The sequence below is a fragment of the Kogia breviceps genome, chromosome 3 (assembly GCF_026419965.1).
Source record: "Kogia breviceps isolate mKogBre1 chromosome 3, mKogBre1 haplotype 1, whole genome shotgun sequence".
NCBI lineage: Eukaryota > Metazoa > Chordata > Mammalia > Artiodactyla > Physeteridae > Kogia > Kogia breviceps.
In genome coordinates this window covers 65,268,074-65,278,425 of record NC_081312.1, presented here as the reverse complement: position 1 = coordinate 65,278,425, position 10,352 = coordinate 65,268,074, and positions in this window count along the sequence as shown.

The following is a 10,352-nucleotide window of genomic DNA, read 5'->3' as shown; positions in this document are numbered from 1 at the left end:
ACCACCTCCATCAAGTCTTCAAGGTGTCATGCATAGAAAGTGATCCTTGGAACCTAATCTACTTCATGCCACTTGGGGGCAACACCTACATGCTTGATTTATTGCGACTCCCCACCTCTGCTTGCCTCCTGAAAGCCGAGCAATGTTGCAATTCTAAAGGCCATCTTCTCTTTAAATGACCGCAGCAAACCCCCAACCTGCCCGACTACTGAGAGCTCAGGACATGTTTATATACGTATTTCTTTAAAGTCCAATTGCTTTCTGGTTATTGCGGGACAAGGCAAGGTGAATGTCAGCTACGGAGACTTGATTGTAGGTACTGGGTAAAATCTCTCCCCGGGGCATGAGAGGGGGTTCTTCGCAGACAGACCATGGCTTCCTAGAGGGTCTCCAAAGACAAAAGGCAATACAGTCCAGACGACCACCAGCAACAGTCTGGCCTTTTACAAGTTGGGTAGGCAACTTTCAGAAATCCAAGGAAGCGGCAGGCAGCCAACACTGAGAACATGAACAGGGTAGCAAAGCAGCAGCTATCGTGGTGATGCATGTGCAGGACAGAACTCCAGGCTCGGGGCAGATAACCAACCAGAACAAACCAGGGCACCAGGCAGAAACAGACTTGGAGGCTCAGGTCCCAGGACGAGTCTAGGGTCCAGCTGGAGCTGTCGTTTCTCCTTGTAGGGCTAGTTCTAGGCCTAGGCTGCTCCCAAGCAGCATCAAACAAACTTCTCTCCTGACCTCCAGATCCCTACACGCTAACAGACTTCTCACCCGGATGTTCCCCAGGCTCTTCAACACCACGTCAAAATGCACTCATCATCCTCCCTCCAAAACACCTTTTCCATCTTTGAGTCCTTTACCAGAGAATGGCACCACCATCCAACTAAGCAGGCAAATGAGACTCCTTAAAATAGTCCCAGCTCCATCCTGTCCCTCACCATTTACACTGGTCCCAGATGTACTACTTCAGATCCATCCCAGCCTTCGCTGCCTTAGGTCAGGCCCTCATCATCTCTCACAACTAGGGTAGTAGCCTCCTAATTGGTCTCCTGCCTCCAATAATCCCCTTCCAAACCATCCCCCTTCTCCTGCCACCAGAATTAGTTCTCTGAAACTCCAATCTGACCATGGCATCTCTCCTATTTTATAAACTTCAGAACAACAAAATGTAAACCAGAGGATGGATCTGAAGGTCCTTGTGCCCCTGCCCATTCTATTTTCCATTTGCCAGCCTGGCAAACTCCTATGCATTCTTAAATACCCAAGTCAAATGTCATCTGTATCATGAGATCCTCTCCAATTTCTTCCCCTCCACTGCTCTCCTTGGCTAATTAATTCCATTCTCTTCTATAAGACCTTTGTACTTAGTCTGGAGGCTTCTACTGCAACATTCACAACATATTATAATTATTAATCTATCACTTGTCTCCTCCATGAAACAGCAGGTACATCAGAGGCAAGCACTACTTTCATATAACCAGTAACTAATATGTAGTATAGGTGCTCAATAAATGTTGAACTGATTCAGGCAATCACCCAGTTATCACAGGTGGTAGAAGCAGTGAATTAATGTTGATTACTGAGCTAGACCTCCTAAAATATCTCTAGCATAACATCGGACATGGTCATAGAAAGCAGGTAAGTATTTAGGTAAATTAGATTTAGTTTTGCTTGCTCTTCTCAGAGAATTGCCTCCCTGTCTATGGGCCCAGACAAAGTAAGAGTTCAGAGGCCAACAAGAAGCACATGAAAAGCTGCTCAACATCACTAATTATTAGAGAAACGCAAATCAAAACTACAATGAGGTATCACCTCACACGAGTTAGAATGGCCATCATCAGAAAATCTACAAACAACAAATGCTGGAGAGGGAGTGGAGAAAAGGGAATCCTCTTGCACTGTTGGTGGGAATGTAAACTGATACAGCCACTATGGAGAACAGTATGGAGGTTGCTTAAAAAACTAAAAATAGTATTACCATATGACCCAGCAATCCCACTACTGGGCATATAACCAGAGAAAACCATAATTCAGTAAGATACATGCACCCCAATGTTCATTGCAGCACTATTTACAATAGCCAGGACATAGAAGCAACCTAAATGCCCATAGACAGATGAATGGATAAAGAAGATGTGGTACATATATACAATGCAATATTACTCAGCCATAAAAAGGAACGAAATTGGGTCATTTGTAGAGATGTGGATGGATCTAGAGACTGTCGTACAGAGTGAAGTAAGTCAGAAAGAGAAAAACAAATATCGTATATTAACGCATATATGTGGAACCTAGAAAAATGGTACAGATGAACCGGTTGGCAGGGCAGAAATAGACACAGATGCAGCGAACAAACATATGGACACCAAGGGGGGAAAGTGGCAGGGGAGGGGGGATGAATTGGGCGATTGGGATTGACATGTATACACTGATATGTATGAAATGGATAATGAATAAGAACCTACTGTATAAAAAAATAAATTTAAAAATTCAAAAAAAATTAAAAAAGAGTTTAGAGGCCAAGTTTGTGTCACATGACCCTACTCCTTTTGGCAATAGTTGATTGGACCAGAAATGGATAGTTAACTATAGGTTCCAGAGACCAAGTCTCAAAAATTGAAAGAATGTACTAAAGCATCAAGAATAGCATTCACTTTATATTAAAACAAAGCTACAGGCAAGAAAGTTAGGACAGAGCTCAAAACAATGATAATAAAACATTGATGATACAATAACAGCTAGCGTTTCTAATACTTTCTAGATGCCATATTGTGCTAAATAATTTGTTATCCGTTATTTAAACCCATCCTTACAACAAGTCTGTGAAATAGCTGTATCAGTGACCTTTCCATTAGCTCCCCCTCCCTTTTATTTTAACTTAAATCACAGCTGGTTTCTACTGTTTGCCACAAAGAGCCCTGACTAGTACAATCACTATCTACATGTTATACACCAGCCATCAACGAAGGCAACAGAACTTTCTGAGTTCATACTGGTAGAAATACAAAGATCTAGGATTGAAATCTAGTCCCCCCACCTCCAGAAACCTGAGCTATTAATGCATCATCATCATTTGTAATTCTAGTCCCCATTAGGCCTTTCTGAATTTTACTTTTGTAATACCTGTATCGTTTATTGGAGAGAGTTCATGAACTACTTCTCTATTGCCATATTCAAAATGAAAGAAAGGAAGGCTGGAAAGAAGGAAAAACCAGACAGAAGGTCATGAAAGCAGGTCAAGTGGTGGTAACCAAGCAGAGAAGAATGCAACCACAGCTGGGCATCAAGAAGAACCTGACAAGCAGTCCGTCTTGAGTTTTTCTAAAAATAAGCCTTAGAGGTGGAAATGAACATTCTCTCTCTGCTTTTTTGCACCTAGGTTGAGTGAGGTCGTATTACCAAGGCTGCTGCCCCAGAATCATACCTCTGCCCTTCCCCTTAATGGAAACCAATTGCTCCTATCTGAGTTTCAGGAGGAAGCTGCAAAGAGAAAAAGGAGAAATGGTTAGAACCAACTAGGTCCAAGATGGCAGAAGGTTTGACTTCCAGTAAACCTTGAGCCTCGTTATATGCTCATTGTAATACATTAGCATATGTTAAAAGACACACCCACAGGTGCCATGACAGTTGACAACTGCCATGACAACAACTGGAAAAGCTCATACAAGGACTGAAAAGGAATGTTGCCTCAGTTCCAGGTCCAAATCACACCCTTGTTCTCAGATAAATCATGATAACTCCTGCCTCTCTTTCCAATTCCCTCCCTTTTCCCTCAAACCTCCTGTATACAAGGTGTCTCTGCCCAAATCAGGTTGAGAAATTGATTGGCCAATTAAGTTCTGACTTCTCCATTCTTTGGCCATTGAATAAAGCTTGCGCTCTTCCAGTCTCAGCATCAGTTTCGTTATTGGCTGTACGAATCTGAGCAGAAAAAACCTCCCTGACCCTGACAGAGACAAGGGATCCTGGCCTGGGCTAGGACTCCAGCGCACGTCCAGGCAAACAATTTGCTAACAGTCGGAAACCTAACCCAAGGCTTGTGCTTCTGGAGCCTAAATTCTAAACCATTAAACCACACAGGCTGCGTTTGTTAAACCATCTAGACCTATTGAGTTTTTCCACTGCAATGAGCTAAACCAGGCTTTGAGATACTGTCCTTAGGCTGGAGGTGGGGAGCAGGAGTGAAGCAAAGTAGGCAATTATTACATAAGGACGATTGAAAGAAATTTCTAGGCCCACGACAAAGCTGCTTCTACCCAGGTACCACGTCAGCAAACTGAAACTTGGATAACTTTCCTGTCCCAGAAAATGTTCTGTTTGACAGAAACGCAGTCTACCAGGTCAGCCAACCCCCAAGGTCAAGCCAGCTCTGGGCTCTATGCTTACTTCTTTGTTCTTCTCACCACAAACAAGGTTGACTATGTGGCCCCAGCCAGAGAGTTTCTATTTTTCTCTCCTTGCTCTTATTTCGTTATCGTATAAAAGCTTCCTATCTCCCGCCCCATTTTGTAGTTCTCTGGATGGAGACTGCCAGCTTTGTGAAGTGTTAAAAAAAAAAAAAAAAAAAAAGTGTGTTCGCATCACCCAAATGGTCTTCTTTAATTAATTTTTTAGAGGCAGGACCAAGATGCTGAAGCACAGGAAAGTCAGGATACATCACCCTATTTTGGGGTGGGGACATTTCCTGTGAAGAGACCATGGCGGGGCTTCCCTGGTGGCGTAGTGGTTGAGAGTCCGCCTGCCGATGCAGGGGACACGGGTTCGTGCCCCGGTCTGGGAAGATCCCACGTGCCGCGGAGCGGCTGGGCCCATGAACCACGGCCGCTACGCCTGCGTGTCCGGAGCCTGTGCTGCGCAACGGGAGAGGCCACAGCAGTGAGAGGCCCGCGTACCGAAAAAAAAAAAGAAAAAAAAAAAGTGGCCATGGGGATGAGAGTGAGGCAGGGCATGTGTAAGGTGTGGGAACAGCACACAGCGTGGCGCAGGGAGAAGAGCACTTGCGCAGTGTGTTCCAGACACAGAGGCTGGGGTGGGGGGCGTGAGGGGTGAGGGGTGGAGGGGGAGGCCCCTGAGCTGCCAGGCTGCGCAGGGACACTGGGGCCAGAGCACGAGGGGTTGGGCCTCCATCTTGGTGCACTGAGGACCATGGAAGGATGTTAAATAGGGCAGTGTCTTGACCAGGTTTGTGCCTTTAAAGTACAACTGTGGCTTCTATGGAGAGAATGGATTGGCAGAGGAGGATCAAAGAAGGATGCAGCAAAAACAGTCAGGAGGCCATTGTGATAGTCTAGTGAGAGGATAGGAGTAATAGACAGAGGGTAGATGGAGGCAGACAGAGTCAAGAGACAGGGAGACATAGGGACAAGACCTAGTGTTTGACTGACTGGCTCCGAGAGAAAAGAAGAGATCAAGGAGGCCTCCTTGGTTTCGGACTTGGGCAACTGAATGGACAGTGGTGCTGTTTGCTAACACAGGAAACCTGGCAAGAGGAGCCGTGGGGAGGAGGGCAGGTGTAGTCATGTGTTCAGACTGGAGCCCCGAGTTTGAAATGCTGCTCAGCAACTCAGCGGGAATGTCCTTCAGGCAATTGGACACACATTGTGCTTTAGCTGCACAGCTGTGGGAGCACCATCTTTCTTCCAGTTTGATTGCTGGTCATCTAGAGGCCAGGAGAGGATGGTAACTTTTTTAAATTCTCAATGCCTAGGTCACTAGGCCACTGAAACGCTTGATGAGCAGATACAACGTATGAACAGACTGAAGGGGGAATAATCCACAAGGGAGTAAAGGGAAGGAAGTGAGACAGGTTGGGACCTGGGACCCTTTGCTGCAGTGCTTGCACCTGGACACACGTCTCCTCCAGCAACAAAATACAAAGAAAATGTATGGGACTAAAGATAACTGTGTGCATGAGCAGCTGGGGCAAATTCTGGAACAAGAGACACAAAAAGACCCCAAAAAACCCAACTGCCACTTCTGAAGAGCCGGGAGCAAAAACCAGCTATCAGGAGCAAAAGCAGGGTACTGTGCATGCCCCCGGCACACAGCATCACAAAGGGGTGGGCAGGACACCTCTGGCCCGACCCCTGGACACACCCCTACCCTCACCCCATATAAGGAGCCAGCTGACTCCCCCCCCCTTGGGGAAGCAAGGGAAACTGTACCTTGTTTTCTCTCCCTCCTGCGGCCACAGGGGCCCCAATAAAACCTTGCCTGAATTTCTTGTCTGGCCTCTAGTCAATTTCTGTTGCTTGGGGAAGGCCAAGAACCCTGGTCGGTATCAGAAGGAGAGAGGGAATACACACCACAACAATCACCAAAAGGCATGAAAACAAAGAGAGACGGAGGTAAGTCTACAAACAACTCTGATGGGTAACAATAAACTGGATTCAGAAATAAGGTTTCAGAAATAAGGTCTTTTTCACAAACAGTTTAAAAACTAGTAGAACTAAGAAAGAATGGAATAGAGAGAGTTGATGATGAAGTGTTGAAGGGGCACAGTTGTGTAACAAGAATATATTTCTCTCATATATTTACTGAAAATAGGTCAGGAAGAACAAAGCTAGATCACTGGCAGTAATGGAGCTAGATAGTTTAAATGAAGTCATGATCAGAGCTGAGACTAGCTGCCCGTGTGCCCGTGTTACCCACCCCACTAAGCCTCATTGGACTATCAAATTCTGACTCCCGAAGGACTCATCTAGAATGTCTCAGCTCTTCAGGGTTTTGTTGGGATGACTTCTGAAGCTACTTTCTAAAGATCAATAATGCATTAATTCCACTTGCCTTCAGAAACCTTGAAAGTGGTAGAGTAAATCAGAAGAAAGTTTCAGAAACAACTTTGGGGTTTAGGAAGGGATAGGAGAACAGGGCTGGGAAGTATGAGGAGATCCCAGTGGCACTGGGCCAGAAATGGACCCGTCCAAAGGCATTTAATCGAGGACGAGGAAAGGACAAGATCAGAGTGATGGGCTCCAGGTGCAAAGAATTTAGGGAATCAGCCTTTCTCCCTCATTTTTATTGAGAGGGAAATCAGAGCTCATAAATCTGAACTTGTTATTCCTTCATTTAAAACCCTTCAAAGGATCCTCACTGCCTCTTGGAACAGGTATAAGCTCTTTAGCCTCAGTGAAAGCCCATGTGCCTCCCTTACTTCTCCCCAGTCCTTCGCTCCCCATGGTCTGATTCTTACCACTGCTGCCTTGTCCAATAGTGAACCTAAGACCAAGCCACACTTGGGAGGGAGCCCTATTTCAGGGCTTTGGGAACTGGACTAGTTTTCTGTTGCTGTAATCAGTAATCAGTATCTCCCAAGGCTGTAATCAGGGTGTCAGCCAGGATTGGGCTCTCTTCTGAAGGTTCAGCTAGGGAAGTATGTGCTTCCTCATGTTCATGGATGTTAGAAGCACTCAGTTTATTGTGGCCATAGGACTTGTGGCAGCTTTTGCTTGTTCAAAGCCAGTGACAGAGAGAGAGAGAGAGACTCTAGCAAGACTCTAGCAATATATCCGGAAAAGAAGAAAACTCTAATTCGCAAAAATGCATGTACCCCAATGTTCACAGAAGCACTATTTACAACAGCCAAGAAACGGAAACAACCTACATGTCGTCCATCAACAGATGAATGGATAAAGGAGATGTGGTATATATACACAATGGAATACTACTCAGCCATAAAAAATGAAATAATGCCATTTGCAGCAACATGGATGGACCTAGAGGTTATCATACCAACTGAAGTAAGACAAATATCATATGATACCACTTATGTGTGGAATCTAAAAAAATGATACAAATAAATTTATTTACAAAACAGAAATAGACTCACAGACATAGAAAACAAGCTTATAGTTACCAAAGGGGGAAGGGGAGCAGGGATAAATTAGGAGTTTGGGATTAACAGATACACACTACTATATATAAAATAAACAACAAGGACCTACTATATAGCACAGGGAGCTATATTCAATACCTTGTAATAACCTATAATGGGAAAGAATCTGAAAAGAATACGTGTGTGTGCGCGCACGCGTGCACACGTGTGTGTATAGTGTGTGTAACCGAATCACTTTGCTGTATACCTGAAACTATCACAACATTGTAAATCAACTATACTACAATTTTTTTAAATGGATGCTACAATCTTATATAATCACTTAAACACAATCAGATACATCTCATTGCCTTTACCATATTCCACTGGTTAAAATCAAGACACAGGTGCTGCCACACTCAAGAGGAAAGGATTATATGAGGGTGTGAACACCAGTAGGTGGGGACGGCAGGGCTATTTTATTCTGTCTGCCCACAGGGTCTATGGCCTGCAGTCCACCTGCTGCAATAAAGCTCTGGAGAGTCTTCCCACCAGGGATGCTTGGAGTGGAGGGAGAAGACAGAATATGGAAGGAGAAGACATTTTCCAACACAAACATTAATCACAATGCTTTAAAGATTATTTCTTTTTGTCTCTTACTAGACCTGAAAGTCTTTGGGGGAGGTATCATATTTTTTATACCAAATCTAGCATCATGCCTGGCACACAGCATTCCTTCAATACAAATCTGTGCCTAAATAGACAGACTGGGTTTTGGATATACAGGTATCAATAACAAAATCTCTATTATTTGCCTGAATCCCAGTAGAGATTTTCTGTGCGCTTGTCTTCAACATGTTATTTCTCTCTCATAAGGTTTGTAGAAACTCTGATAATTATTTTGTCCATCACAACCCTAGGATATAAGCATAGTTCAGAATATAAACTGCCTCATAAGTCCTATCTTTTATATGTTAAACATTCCTATTTATGAAGGAATATTCTAGTTAATGTTTCCCTGATCACAAACAAACTTGCGTCAAGAGCCAAGAGACACTATACTACAGATTTGGTCAAATTATTAACGAGCTGGGGAGGGGATGGAAGGATTTTTATTTTACTCTGCCAGTTCACTCACATGTTCCTTGGAGATAACAATCCTTTATATCATCACCTAAATTCCCAATGACGAGAGATACATGTGAAAGCCCTTACATTATGAACCTTTGCAGGGAGGAATGAGAGCTATATGTCTCTACAGATTTTCTTGAGCTATTTTCACGTACAAAATAAGTAGAGAGAAAACCCATTGACTTAACTTTCTATGTTGGATGTTTAATACATTAAATATTCTACCCAAATGCTTAATTTTTTGGTTCCTTCCAGGCATATGCCCAATAAATGTCTATTACATGGTACCCATGTAATGCCAATTGGTTCAATCCCATTGCTACCTTACAAACCAATAGATGAATATGGTTTTCAGGAGCGTAAGATGTGACTAGCATCATGCAATCGCATGACAAGTCTTACAAAGTTAAAAAGGCTTATATACCATTACATTTCTTTAGCTCCTGGGAAATCAAGTAAATTGAAAACCCACATTCTCATGTGGCAAAAATATTCTTCCTGTGCACCAAATTCCACCTGAAACCAAAAGGACTCACTTCCCTCCCCCATCCCAGAGTTCCAGCAGAATTCTTCATTTTTGTTAAGGTATACAAAACAAAACAAAAATTCCTGCCCACATGAATTTGACAATCTAAAAGGAAAGACATAAGATATACTATTAATAAATATTGAACAACTCAACTGCTGTTAAGTATTATGATAGGCTGAAAAATGTCCCTCTAAAACTATCTATACCCTAACCTCTGGACTCTGTGAATACTACCTTAAATGTAAAGGTTGCCCACCATCAAGCCAGCAGCCACAGCAGACCCCCTGCCTCTACCCATGGCATACCCTAAGGGGATTCAGGATGGAGAAAAACAGGATACTGGCCAGAGATAGTTAGGATGCATATCAAAGGAATACTTTCAATTGAGCACAGACTCTTGCATCTTCCCAAACAAAGAAAAGCACTAAAATCATTAACTCGAGATGGCTGTTTTTTGTGATTACCAGTAATCTTTTGATGTTCGACTACACGTTTTGTTTTTGTTTTTGTTTTTTCTCCAGCAAAAACTCCTATATATCCTGGCTCCACAGTTACCTCTTCGGAACATTTCCTCAGAGCTATCTGAGAGCCTGTCTCCCAGGCTATAGTCCTCAGTAAGATCCCCAAATAAAGCATAACTTGCAACTTTTAGGTTTTGAGTTTTCTTTCAGTTGACAATGGCAAAAAAAGGACTGAAGCTGTGATTCAACAAGGATCTTGATATAAGAGATTATCCTGGATTATCCAAGCATTTTAAATGCAATTGCATGTATCCTTATAAAAAGGGAGGCAGTGAGAGATTTGACACAGACACACAAACCGAAGAAAAAGCAATGTGACCACAGAAGCAGAGATTAGAGTAAAACGACCACAAGCCAA